Raw genomic sequence first — 14,733 nt, forward strand, 5'->3', positions numbered from 1 at the left:
GGCTGCTGGTCAAAGGTCAGCCCTATAGACTCAGCAGCTTCTTTTCTCCTCAGCCTCTTCTCAGTCTTCTCATCTGTCAAATGGACAGGTTAGTGACTAAAGAGCTTCTGACTCCTCCTTCAGCTGTTACGCCCAGAGCCATCTTCCCAGTCACTCACTCCTCCACCCACCACCCCCACCTCGTTCTCCATTTATTGAATAGCTCATTCGCTGACGTGCCCAGTCCTCTATGTGGCTATCCACTTATGCACCCTCTCCCTCCCTTTTTAGATCTCTTCCTTTTCTCCGAAAGCATTTATTGCACACCTACTATCTGCCATCAGGTATTCCCACATTTCCCCTTTAGCTGGCCCGGAGCTCACTGGGAGTGATAGGTATGGGCTGTGGGGTTAGAGGTGATGCCTCTGAGAACTCACCTGAGTGAGGTTCTCCCCGCCTGTGCTAGTCCAGCTGCCAAACCAGGACTCAAAGCTGTGGGCCCAGATTCTTGCTCTATCTTGGCCCCTATTCACTGTGTGATTCTGACCTTCTCGGTAGAATGTGGTCATAATGGCCACTAGCAGGCGGTGCGGATGAGCTGCCAGAGGGAGAGAGGACCCTTTTATTCTGCACAGTATAAGCACTGACCTCACCCCCGAACCCATTTTACAGGCCAGCAGAGTGAGGAACCAAGTCAGGGCCAAAAGTTTAGACCAAACTGAGAACATTCAGGTTTGAATTGCCAGTAAACACTTGGTCCGTCGTGCATGAATTGAACACCTACTGCAAACTCAGGTCTGCTAGGAGGCTGCTTGTGCAGGTTAGAAGCATGGATTTCCTGGCCTGATTTGAGCTGGGCTGGGATCCAGAAGGGCAAGGAGGCCTGGCCTTCAGTCCAGCAGCCAGTTCTCCGCGGAACTCCTGTGGTCACACCCACCAGGGTGTGTCCCAAGAATGGGAGCAGCTCCAAGGGCTTCCTGGGGGTGTCAGCCTCAGGGCAGGGTTTGGGACTCAGTTCCTGCGACCTGGGGGGAGAGCTCAGGTGTTAGGGCTCATAGGTACACCTGGGAGGGAGGGACCTGGAAGGGCCCCTGGAGAAGACATGTCTGTTGCTGGGCCTTAAAGGGCCAAGGGGACTTGGACTTGGAAAAGTGAAGAGACATCCCAGGCGGGAGGCACTGAGGTGGGGGTTGGGCCTACCTTGTGTGGGAAATGAAGGATAAATATTGCAGCCAGAGCATGGGATGAGTGAGCAAAGAGGGACCAGAGGGGAGGCCTGAGGGCGCTGGCCCATCATAAAACCCTCAAGCAGAGCCCCAGTGCCACTGCCCAGCCTCAGCCTTCCCCACCTGGCTTCCCAGCCTCTCCGCCCATGTGCAAGTTTCTCTCCTCTGCCGGGACACTTTCCACTTCCAGGTACTATTAGCAGAAACACTGAATGCAATCTCTCACCCCACAGAAGGGACAACCTTTTTACAATTCAGGCAACAACCACGGGTCAGTTTATGCTGCAGAAGCAATTCAGTTTAGACGTAAGGAAGCGCTGACAAGGGTTGGAGCGCCTTGGGCTGCTTGGGTCTTATGGTCTCAGGACACCCTGCAGATGACCTAGCAGCCCCCCTTCTTCCTCTGCCCCCGCCCCAAGGACCTCATATCTGGAAGGGATGAGGAGGCCTGCTGGCCAGAGGCAGGAGCTGGAAGCCTGAGTCACGCCTGCCAGCCAGCCAGGAACCAGCCCAGACCAGGCTGGATGTGGGAAGAGGCCTCCCAACCTTGGCTGGCCTGGCTGCTGGGAAACTAGCCCGGAATCCCCCTTGCCCAGCCCCTGGCCTGTGAATCTAGCAGCAAAGGCACAGGATGGTGGGGGCAAGACTCAGCTTCCTTCCCCTGAGGAGTCAGACAAGCCGGGATCCACCACCAATTGCTGTGTGACCTGGCACGGGCCACCTACCCTCAACGAGCCTGCATCTCTGGCTGACGGACAGGGCTAATCACGGTGCCTCTCGGACAGGGTCATCATGCCCTCTGTGCTCCAGTCACCAACCCATCCCTGACCCAGGCAGCATCCAGCCCCCTGAAGTCCACCTCAGGCCGGCCTGAGGCCAGGTTCCCGAAGACAGTGTGTCTCTGGCACCCAGAAGACTGTGGGCAGGGGCCGAGCCACCCCCTTTCGGAGTTTTGGTCTCAGCTGTGGTAGCAGGCTGACCACAAAAGCAGGCAAACCTGGCAGGAGGAGGGCACAGGGAGGGCAGGAAAGCTGATTTCTCTTCTCTTTCCCACTTCCCCTCCTCACCTTCGTTTCAACAAGAATTAAAGCGGGAACTGAAACAACCATTCTGAGTGCAGGGAAGGGGAAGCTGCAGCTTTGGGGAATTTGGGGCCCGAGCTGCTTCCTTTGGTTTCTCTCCAGCCTCTACGGGCCGAGCAAAGAGGGAACTTGCCTCTCCCGAGCCTCTGCTATGTGCCCGGCCCAGCTGTCCGTCACTGAGCTCACGTCATCCCCACCACAATCTGGACATGGACTGTGCACCAAGCTCTGTGCAAAATGCTTTTCAAGCCACATCTCATTTCCTCTTCACAATGCCCATCTCCACGCTACGGATGAGGAAGCTGAGGTTGGCAAAGTCAGCAACAGGTTCTGCCTTGGAAATGAGATGAGGAGGCCAGACACCGTGATGGACCTGGTGAGCCCAGGGCTGAGAAGTCACAAGTGGCCTTGGGAGATGAGAGAGAGAGAGAGAGAGAGAGAGAGAGAGAGAGAAGAACAGGGCTCAGAAGGCAGCAGTGACAGAGAGGGAGAGTCTGTGGTGCCTGGTTTAACTAGTCATGCCCTTGGGGCGGCAGCTCCTCCCACCCAGGGCTCTGGGAGATCCCAAGACCCTCCCATAAACCCCTTTTCCCGGGAGCTGGTGTGGGAGGGTCTTTGTTCTTTGCCTGGACCCCCCAGGATGTTCCGCTTTTTCCCTGTGGAGATGTATCACTTGGGTCTCTCTTTAAGAAAGAACCAGCCGTTTAGCTGCAAGCAGTGCAGTTGGCTGACAGCCTCCTTTGGTGTCTTCAGGACCCGCCCATCCTCCCAGATAACCAGGCTCCAGTCGGCTGGGAGGAGATGGCCCAGGTCCAGCCGCCTGGCCTGCCCTGCTGGCAGTTATCGTTCCGCTCCTCAGCAGTTTCTTCCCACCCAATTCCCAGACCCCCTCTGACGATTAGGGCCCCACCTCCTGTTGTTCCTTTGCGGGACCCCCTCCTTCCTTGCCTGGAGTCTTGAGGATCTGGGCGCGGTGGGCCTGTGACCCAGGCCTGCCGATGAGGGAAGAGGGGGCTCCTCAGGCCCCACCACTGGCTCAGGGGTGGATGGGAGGCCTTCACTGGGCGACTCCGTCAATTCTGGAGCTTTTGCTGGAACATTGGGAAGGAGGCAGATTTTCCACTGGGTTTGCAAAGCTGGTGGGAAGTGAGCCTGGAGCTGCTGGCACCAGGTGAACTGTGTGCCGGGCACGGTCCTCCGCACTGCAGACACCATCCGAGGTAAACCAAGGGATGGCAGAGTTGAGAGCTGGAGATGCACAGGTTCCTGGGCGCCCTGTCCAGCTGTGCCTGAAGCTTCGCCTTCCACCGACCTGTGGGTGGTGTCTCAGTTCATTTGACCTGAGGTTTTGTCACGTGAGATCAGGAGTCCTGCCTGTAGACCTGCACCCCCATGCTTCCCTCTCCTCTCCCCACAGCATATGTTCACAGCTTTGGGCCCTGAACCCCAACATTCCTGTAGGGGAGGCTAGAACTGACCATGTACCTGGAAGCCACCAGCAGAGGGGCAGGCGGGGACCGAGGGGCTGTGAGGTCAAGCCTAATGCCCCCAACAGCTCCCAGAGTAACCACTGTGTCGTCTCCATAGGTCCCGGGCAGGAAACTGGAAAGCTGGAAACCTGGGTGCCAGTCCTAATTCACCTCCTGCTTGTTGTGTGACCCCGGGGCGGTCACCCCACCTCTCCGAGCCTCCCTTTCCTGAGCGGCTTCACTGCTACAGTGTCTTGGCTACTCGGCAGGTGCCAGCCACTGAGCTAAGTGCTTTTATCGCAGGATCTCATTTGCTCTTACAACAACCCTGTGTGGTGAGTTGTATTGTCCCAATTTTATTTTTTATTTTATTTTTTAAATATATCTTATTGATTTTTTACAGAGAGGAAGGGAGAAGGATACAGAGTCAGAAACATCGATGAGAGAGAAACATTGATCAGCTGCCTCCTGCACACCCCTTACTGGGGATGTGCCCGCAACCAAAGTACATGCCCTTGACTGGAATCGAACCTGGGACCGTTCAGTCCACAGGCCGATGCTCTAATCCACTGAGCCAAACCAGTTAGGGCTATTGTCCCAATTTTAGAGACAAGAAACAGGCTTAGAGAAGGCTGGTGACTTGCCCAGGGTGGCACAGCGAGTCAGTGGTGGGCCAGGACTAGGATGCAGGTCTGAATAATGATAAAGCCTGTACCCAGGAAGAGAGTGACAATTCCCTGTGGGAAAACAGAGGCCAGAGAAATTAGGAACTTGTCCAAAGTGTCCAGTAAACCCACCATGCCACCTGCCTCTCAGGAACACAGTGGCCCGAGAAAGGACAAAGAAATGGTGGCCAGGAGATAGGGGAGAAAAGACCAGTCCAAGGATCAATGTCAGCCACACTCCCTCCATTCTGTAATTCTCTTAGGAATTGGGTACAAGGTCTGCTTTGTCCCTGGGGCCCCAGAGACCAGCATAGGTGCGAAATGTTGGAGGGAACCCAGTCTGTACAGATGAGCCATGTGGCTCTGTCCTTGGTGCTGCCTGGATCAATAAGATTGTAAAAAATCTTTGTCTTGGATGATGACAGAGGGGACTTGTTCAGGGGGAAAAAAAGTAATGGAGTAGCACCCCTGAGCCTTTCTGGGTACCCCAGCCCCTGACCCTCCAGAGGGCAGACCACCAACACTGCTTGAGGGTTTCACACACTGAGGCCCCAAAGGCAGGCAGCTTTGTCATGGCTCTTACAGGAAAGGTTTGGGTGTGGAGGAAGCCTGAGAACTGCTCCTCTCCCATGAAAGACAGCCCCCTGCCTTGGCCCTGTTCACCATCGCCAGCACCCAAGCTGACCTGGAAGAAATAAGAGACTAAACTGGACCCCAAAGTCCAGATGTCAATGACAGGACTGTAGCTCTGGACTCTCAGGGCCAGAGAGGCCTTAAGAGCATCTGACCCAGAGTTCTCCCCAACCCCTGAGTAAAGGAGGCCCCCCGAATCCTCTTTGACAGGACTTGTCTGGCCTCTGCTTGCATACTTCCCATGATAGGGAGCTCACTCCTTCCCTCCCAGGCCACAGCATTCCACCTTGAGAAAGCTCCATGGGAGACATGCTTTGTGGCACAAACCCCTGAGATCTGCCCCTTGGCAATGCTTTTTCCCTAGTCTGGCCTGCCTCTGAGCCACCAAGCCTCAGGACACCACAGAGACTGCCCCAAGACTACTCATCAGTTGATCTTCATTCCCACTGGGCAATTCTAGTGCTGATGTCCAGTGACGGATCCTAGTGGTGGAGCCCATAAACCAGGCATGAGGCCAGGGGGCCATGACCATTTCCCAATCTGAGGACAAAGCCCTTTGCCTCTGTCCTGTCTCATCCCCTGCTTGGGTCCTGTGGGGGTGGGTGGTGAGAAGGGCAGCATGGTCTCTCACCATTTTTGGAAGAGGAAACCGAGGCTGCCAAAAGCGTAGAGTGTTACCAAGGCCCCAGTCACTCAATGGTCTTCCAATCAGCTGGACCGCCTTCCACCAAACACCAGATCCTCACCCTCAAACATCAGCCATGGGGACTGGGGCCCCATTTGTAGCCAACTCCATGTGGTGTGGAAGGAGCAGGGTTTTATAGGCATCGGAGGGTGGCTGGGGCAACTGCCTGACTCAGAGTGTATGTGAGAGGCCAGCAGTGACTCGGTGGTTCCTGGGAAGAAGAGTGTGCGGTTGCATGTGGAGAGAGTGTTAAGAACACAGGACCCCCTGCTGGGGCTCCTCAGGGGTCTCTGGGAAGACAGAGGAGGCCTCTGTCCCTGCCTGGGATATCACGGAAGGCTCCCTGGAGGAGGTGATTCTTTGGTGGAGTGTGGACAAGGAAGTGGAGAGTGTTCCTGGCAGGGAGAGCTGCTGGAGATGGGAGGGCATGGGGTTCTGCAAGAGTTTGTGTTTATAGGTCACCAGAGCCAGGTCCTGATGGGCCTCACATGCCAGGCCACACATTTGGCATCTGCATTGTGTGTGCCAGCCAAGGAGCCCTTCATGGTTTGTAAAGCAGGGCAGAGGTGTGATCCAGTTTTGAGATTTAGGGATCCCATGTGCTGCTGCATGGAGGACAGGTTAGATGTGGTTATAATCCAGGTCAGAGACAGTAGGTCTGAAGGGGAGCCCTGCCCTGGGACAGAGAGGCTCCAGTCTGGGCTGGGGATCGGGCCCAATCAGGGGCCCCGAATGCCAGGTTCATAGCAACCTTTCATCCCTCTTCTACACACCCCTCCACAGCCCTGGCAGCCAGAATGCTAGAAAGACAGATTGGGAGGAGGCGTGGCTTCTCAGAGATGCCCTACTCCAGTCCTCAGGTCACGGAGGGAATCCAGGGTCCAGAACAGACAAGAGGATGGCCTATAGCCCTTTAGTGTGCCCCTGGGGGCTCCTGCGTTGGACCCCATTCCCAAGCCTGTTTCTCCAGTCTGCCCCCTCTCTTGGGGAAGGAAGGGCCTGGCTTTGGTACATGGGGACTTGGAGGAGTCTGGAAGGATGACTTGCTCCTACTGCCAGGCCCATGCAGGCCCTCCCATCTCCGACTGGGGAGGGAGCCCTCAGAGCTTCCGGAGTTCTCCCCTCTCCTTCTCCACACCAGCTTGCAGCTGGGGAAACCAGAGCTCAGAGAGGAGAGGCATTGAGCTCCTGGGATATAAACACAGCGATCTGGCCGAGGGGTGTCAGCTGTAGAAGACAGAATGCTTGGGTCCCAGACCTGGCCCTGCTGCCGGCAGCTGGGTTCCCGATTCCTGAGGACACCCAGCTGGTGACGAGCTCCTACAGCACAGCCTGGCCCTGGCCTGGCCCTTGTGCTCAGCATTGTTCCCAGGCGGACTCCCCTCCCACATCGGTCTGTGTCTCTACAAGGCATGGCTGAGGAGGACAAACAGGAAGGAACCACGTGCCACCTGCTCCAGGGAACTGTGGGTGTGGGCTGGTCCCTTCTCTGGTGGAGTAGCCTGGGCTCCACCCTGCCCAAGGGAGTCCAATGTCCTATCAACACAGCTCAGCCAGGGGGGGGGCTGGTGGGGAGGCCTGGCTCTGGTCCCTGGGGCTTGCAGACTCGACCCAGCCTCCTCAGTGTCTGGCCTTGTGCTTGACCGGGTCCTACTTGCGTGGGGGACGGGCTGGGGGAGAACATGGGACCACATGGGAGATATGTAACTGTGTAACGTGGTCAGCGCCAGGTCCCTGGCATCTTCCAATCTCCCGGGAGAAGCCAGTGGGGCAAGGCCTGCTCATTGCCATTTCCCTGGTGGGAAAAGTGTGGACGAAAAAGGGGCCTCAGGGGAGCTCAGGGGAGGCCTGCATGGCGGCCTTACAAACTCAGAGACCTAAGTAACCATATAGGATGGTCTGAAATGAAAACTTTCTAACTAAAAGCAGGTCATGGCGGGTAGTCACGTCCTAGGCCGGGATCGTCCCTGACAAAGGTCAATCTTTACCTAAACTGGCTATTATCTTTTTGCTTGGAGGGTAACAGACCTTTGGAATGTCAGGGTCACTTCCTTATTTTTCCGGACTCCCAAGGGCACAACCACTTCACCAGAACAGAGATCACAAACACCCTCATTGTTATTGTTATTGTGCTAATTGTTGACTATTAACTATCCTATACCCACCAATGCGCCTAAGCATTTTATATTTTATAAAATAAAAAATAAAAGTATGTGTTTGCTCGCTTTATGTGTTTGCTCGCTTTATATTTATCCAATCTCAGAGATCCTCCGCCCCTTTGCTCTCTCCCGCCTCCCTAATCTATCACCAATGAATTTCATGTAACCCCCTTTGATCCTGATGTATAAAATAAACGGTAAAATTGCCATTTTCTGGAGCATTTTCTCAATCCATTGAGATTTTACTTCCTGGCAACTATTGTCAGTTTGGCTCAAATAAACTCATAAAAAAATTCTTACAGGTTTGGACGTTTCTTACATTGATGAAACTGAGGCCCCATTTCAAATCAGTCACCAAGCCCTGCTTGGTCTCCATCCTTTCTGTCTGTCCCCTTCCGTGAAACTGTCCATGCTCTCATCCTGTTGTCCGTACCTCAGCCTGACTGCAGCCACCTCACGCTCTCTGTCTTCCATCTATCTCCCTGACCAATCCACTTCCTTTCTGCAGCCAGAGGGGTATCTGCTCAGCAAAAGTCTGACCTCATCACTCCCCTGCCCAAGTGTTTTATGGCTTCTCTGTGCCTGAGAATCAAGGCAAACCCCAGCCCCGCTGACCTCTCTGTTCTCAACACCCGTTCCCACCCCTCCCACGTGACCTGCAGGGCTCTGAGCCACTTTCAGTTCCTGGGACCGGCCGTGTTCTCCTCTGCTCCATGGTCAGTGCTGTTTCTGCTCCTAGACTGCCCGCTCCCCACACCTGCAGCTGGCAGGCTCCCGCTGTGAACTCAAGGACAAGGAGACCCAGGCTCTGTCCTCGGGAGCTCACTGTAAACAAGGGGCATGCACCTGAAGGTCCATAACCCTAGGCAGACATCATGCTGCAGAGTCCTCAGGGGGCCCAGGCGAAGAGATGGTCCTGCAGGCACGGAAGGCTCAGTGGAGGAGGCAACCATGAAATGGCCAAGCGTACGTGGGGGCAAAGACATTTCGGGCAGAGGGAAAAGCAAGGGCAGAGGCTGCAGGAGGCGCCTTGGAGGAAGGTGAGCACAGCTGGGGCTGCCAGTGCACCAGTAAATGTGGTTGGAAAAGAGGTCCGAGCAGGATAATGATGATACAGTTATTGAACCTTACTGTGTGTCGGATGCATATTATACTTAGTCCCCGCGAGAGGACAGAACTGGTTTTATCTCCATTTTACACCAGGCACAGAGGGGTTAGCTGACTTGCCCAAGGTGGCACAGATAGAATGAATGGTTACTGGGCTGTGAACTCAAGCAGTTTAACTCCAGAGTCCATGTTCTTAGCTACTGCAGTACACCAGGGCTAGGAAAACCCACCGCTTTATTGCTCTGCCTGACTGCCTGGGACCCAGCTTGACCGGGGCTCCCCCTCCCACTAGCTGTAGGGCTCCCCCTCCCCCCAGCTGTAGGGCTCTCCCTTCCCTCAGCTGTAGGGCTCACCCTCCCCCCAGCTGTAGGTCAGCTCCAGAAATGCTGCCTCCTCCAGGGACCAACTAAAAGGGTTCCCTCTACTTCTTCCAGTGCCCCCCACGGGAAGGTGAGGAAGGGGAGAAATGCCCTTTCAAGGTGAACCTCATGACCCTCTGGAGAGGAATGTTTGCCTGGCAAGCATTTCTTGCTATGGGGAGCCCCCTCCCCCATTCCCCGGTAACCTTGTTCATTCAAGGGGGGCACCGGACCCAAAGCTGATCAATCAGAGCATCCATCCAGACCCGTGAGCAGTGATTGGTTCAGGGGAAGCCAGTTAGAGTCTGTTCCAGGAGTTTTGGTAGAACCAGATGAAAGGTTCTCTCCCCTTTCCTCCAGGATGATTAGCTGTGAGGGCCCTGGACACCTGGTGCTTCTGGAAAGATCTTGGATGAGAATGTAAGAAGCCAGTAGGAAGTCAGTAGAAAGAATGCAAAAGGAGAGTGCTGATGGCATCCTGTCAGTGCTGGCTCCGGCCATGTCTGATGTAGGTCTACTTTGGACCCTTTCTTTACATAAACCAGTACCTTTATTGCCCAAGCTAGTTGCATTGTCATTTGCAATCAAAAGAGCCCTGATCAAAATCACACCAAAATCACAGGCAACAACAGAAAAAAACTAGATAAATTAGAATTTATCACAATTAAAAACTTTTGTCCACCAAAGGACACTATCAACAGAATGAAAAGACAACCCACAGAATAGGAGTTGGGGGTTGCATATATCTGATAAGGGGTTAACATTCTGAATATATAAAGAACTGCTACAATTCAACAACAATAAACAGGACTCAATTCAAATGCTGGCAAACGACCTGAATGGACATTTCTCCAAAGAAAATATCCAAATGGCCAATAAGCACATGAAAAGATGATCAAAGTCACTAATCATCAGGAAAATGCAAATCAAAACCACAATGAGCCCTGGCTGGTGTGCTAAATGGTTAGAGCATTGGACTCAGCACTGAAGGGTTGGGGGTTCGATTCCTGGTCAAGGGCATGTACCTAGGTTGCAGGTTCCATCCCTGGCCCTGGTTGGGGCACATGCGGGAGGCAACCAATCAATGTGTCTCTCTCACATCAATGTTTCTCCCCACCCCACCCCATCTCCCTCGCTCCCTCCTTCCCTTTCTTCTATTCTCACGAAAAAAAAAAAAAATCAATGATAAAAATATCCTTGGGTAAGGATAGCAACAACAATAAAAACACAATGAGCTACCACTTCACATTCATTAGGATGGCTATTATTTAAAAAACTAGGAAACAGCAAGTATTGGAGAGGATGTGGAAAAATTGGAACCCTGTCCACTGCTGGTGGGAATGTAAAATGGTGCAGCTGCTGTGAAAAAACAGCTGGAAGTTCCTCAGAAAAAGAAAAATAGAGTTACCATAAGATCCAGCAATTTCACTTCCAGGTGAAAAGAATTGAAAGCAGTGGCTCAAACAGATATTTATACACCAATGTCCACAGCAGCATTATTCACAGTAGCCAAAAGGTAGAAACAACCTAACTATCCACCAACAGAAGAATGGATCAACAAACTGGTATACCCACCCATACAACAGAATATTACTCAGCCTTAAAAAGCAAGGGAATTCTGGTACATGCTACAACATGGATGAACCTTGAAAACATTATGCAAGTGAAATAAAGCCAGGTGCAAAAGGACAAATACTGTAGGATTCCACTTGCGTGAGGTACCCAGAATAGTCAAATTCATGACACAGAAGAATAGTGGTTACCTGGGGCTGAGGGAGGGAGTGGTTTAATGGGTACAGTGTTTCCGTTTGGGAAGATAAAGTTCTGGAGATGGATAATGGCGATGGTTGCACAACACTGTGAATGTGCTTAATGTCACCGAATTACACATTCAAAAGGACTAAATGGTAAACGTTATGTGCGCCATAAAAACATACATAATTTGTCTTTGCCCCTGGTTCCTGACACAGAGCTCCTAAAACCCTTGGAATTTCCTGAGTGATAGGAGCATCTCTTGTTCTAATGAGTTGACTCCTGGCAGGCCCCTGGGGAACTTCAGGATGGTGGCTGGTCGCCAAAGCCTTGATTTGGTCTTGGCACTGTCAGCCCCATCCCCTCATCTCCAGGGATGGAAGAAGGGCTGGAGATTGAGTTCAATTGAGTTCACCAATGGCCAGTGATCTAATCAATCATGCCCACGTGATAATGAAGCCTCCTCATAACCCTAACCAACAGGGTTCAGAGAGCTTCTGGGTGGGTGGAGCATGGGAATGCCGGGAAGTGGTGTAGCCGAGAGGGCACGGAAGCTCCGCTCTGCACCCCTTCGCCCATCCCTTGCTCAGTGCATCTCTTCCATTTTACTGTTCCTGAGTTATTATCCCTTATAATAATCCGGTAATAGTAAATAAAGTGCCCTCCTGAGTTCTGTGAGCTGCTTTAGCAAATTATCGAACCGGAGGAGGGGCTGGGGGCAGCTCCCAATAGGTAACTGGTCAGTCAGAAGTATGGGAGGCCCAGAACTTGCAACTGGCGTCTTGACTAGGGAGGGTCTGCGTTAACTCACAGAGCTGGTGTCAGAACTGGTTGGTGTAAGGAGGAGAAAACCCTACACATTTGGTATCCAAAGAGCTGTGAGTAAAAATGTACATTTTACCACCAAAAATTAATGAAAATGTAAAATCTATGTTATACTGTATATATTTTACTATAATAAAAAATCGTATAAACAAAACCAGCCCCGACCATTAGATCTGTGTGCCAGGAGACAATTCTCCATAGGTCTCTCAGATTTCTGCATGGCTTGTGAGCAGAGACAGACTGCCCTTGTTCCAGACCATTTTTTCAAGGATGCTTGTATAGCAAACAGCCTTGGAGGACAGTGATAGTGTCTATCTCTGGAGAAAAAGGCCGGTTTGTTGATTGTCTAGTCCAGTGATGGCGAACCTTTTGAGCTCGGCGTGTCAGCATTTTGAAAAACCCTAACTTAACTCTGGTGCTGTGTCACATATAGAAATTTTTTGCTATTTGCAACCATAGTAAAACAAAGATTTATATTTTTGATATTTATTTTATATATTTAAATGCCATTTAACAAAGAAAAATCAACGAAAAAAATTAGTGTCATAGGTTCGTCATCACCGGTCTAGTCTGACAAAGATGATGTCTTCCTCTGGGGCAAAGGTCAGGCAGGCTTACTGCCCGTTAGAAGATATCCGAGCTGCCCAATGTCCAGCTTACTTTCTTGTAATGCAGCTCACTGCATGTGCAGGTATTATTTGGTGTTCTTTGCACTGCCCTGTGGGACTTGGGGCTTGAGGAACCCGTGCTAACGCTTATATTCTACCTGTTCCTATCGCTGTGAAAAACAAAGTTCGTTGTCTCTAGCCAGAAGTCGGTTTTCTGCCAGCACCCCTGACACTGTAGCTGGCTAACTTGTTAACGTGCAAGTGTGGTAAACTGCAGATCCCTCACAGTTCTCCACACTGCTTGCATCAGAATCTCAGGTGGGAGACGCAGGGAACTTGTGTTGTTGACAATTCGGTATGATAGGCTTGTGAGAATACTGGGTTACAGTATTAACATTTCATGATTGTTGGCTCCTATTGTAAAGACTAGGGGCCCTAGAACTAAGCCCAGGAAGAGTATGTTTCCCTAAGGAGCTGGCACTTTTCCTCCTCTTGGAGGCTGCTTCTCCCTTTTTATTTTTTAATATGTTTTTTTTTTAATATCAGAGAGAGGAAGGGAGAGGGAGAGAAGGATAGAAACATCAATGATGAGAATCATTGATCGGCTGCCTCCTGCATGCCCCCTCCTGGGGACCATGCCTGCAACCTGGGCATGTGCCCTGACTGGGAATCAAACCATGACCTTCTGGTTCATAGGATGACACTCAACCACTGAGCCACATGGCCTAGCTGCTTCTCCCTTTTTGCTTTAGCTGCTAGGAAGCTCAAAGTCAAATGTCTGTGCTCTCCTACCTTAGGATCAAAGTTAGTCTTAACCTTCTGTGTACCTTATATATTCATGCTACTTTTTAAAAAAAATTAGGATGTACTTCACCTACAATAAAATTCACCCTTTAAAGAGTACAATTCAGTGAGTTTGAGTATATTTACTAGACTGCAACTATCTAATTTTAGAACATTTTCATCACCACAAAAGGAATCCTATACCCATTAGCAGTTAGTCCTCATTCTTCTCTCCCTCCATCCTGTGGAAACTACGGTACTTATCTACTTTCTGTATTTGTGGATTTACCTATTGTGGATTTGCCATTTTATTTCTGGCTTATTTTGCTTAGCCTGATGTCTTCAAGATTCACCTGTGTTGTAACATGGATCAGAATTTCATTTTATGGCTGAAGAATATTCCATTGCACAGATAGGCCATATTTTGGTTACCTGTTCATCAACTGGTGCACATTTGGGTTGTTTTCACCTTTTAGCTATTATGAATAACACTGCTTTTGTGTATAAGCTTTTGCGTGAATGTGTATTTTCAATTTTCTTGGGTATATAGCTAAGAATGGAAGGCTATTATGAATAACACTGCTATGAACATTTGTGTATAAGCTTTTGAGTGAATGTATATTTTCAATTTTCTTGGGTATATAGCTAAGAATGGAACTGCTGGGTCATATAATAGCTCTATATTTAACTTTTTGAGGAACTGAGACACTTTTTCAAAGTGGCTGCACTATTTTCCATTCCCGCCAGCAGCGTGTGAGAGTTCCACTTGCTCCATAGCCCCCTCAACCCTTGTTTTCATCTGTCTTCTTCATTATAGCCATCCTCCTAGGTGTAAAGTGATATCATATTACAGTCTTGATTTGCATTTCCTTAATAGCTTCCTTTTTAAAATTGTCATTCACATTTTCCCATTTTATTTTATGCATTTCTGATTTGAGGCTTGACATCTTTTGTGGACAAGTACTCCATGAAGTAGGAGAGGCATGGGTGTCAGGCAGTCCTGGTTTTGAATCCTCCCTCTGCTTCTATTAGCTGTAACCTTGAGCAAGTTATGTAACATGCTGGGTCTCAGTTTCCCTGCTTATTGACCATGGGTTACAGTATTAACATTTCATGATTGTTGGCTCCTATTGTAAAGACTAGGGGCCCGGTGCACAAAATTCGTGCACATTAAAAGGGAATTAATTAGCCGAGGCCAGTTTGGCTCAGTGGATAGAGCATCGGCCTGTGGACTAAAGGGTCCCAGGTTCGATTCTGGTCAAGGGCATGTACCTGGGTTGTGGACACATCCCCAGGAGGAGATGTGCAGGAGGCAGCTGGTCGATGTTTCTCTCTCATCGATGTTTCTAACTCTCTATCTCTCTCCCTTCCTCTCTGTAAAAAATCAATAAAATATATTTT

The 14,733-nt window shown here is 50.8% G+C and overlaps 1 protein-coding gene across 3 annotated transcripts in view; it reads right to left on the minus strand.

Moving 5' to 3' along the window:
* P2RY6 (pyrimidinergic receptor P2Y, G-protein coupled, 6) overlaps positions 1-14,733 on the minus strand; it is a 36,525-nt gene that overhangs the window by 6,894 nt on the left and 14,898 nt on the right. The gene's annotated exons all lie outside the window — the stretch shown is intronic.

Source organism: Myotis brandtii, unplaced genomic scaffold, assembly GCF_000412655.1.
Source record: "Myotis brandtii unplaced genomic scaffold, ASM41265v1 scaffold244, whole genome shotgun sequence".
NCBI lineage: Eukaryota > Metazoa > Chordata > Mammalia > Chiroptera > Vespertilionidae > Myotis > Myotis brandtii.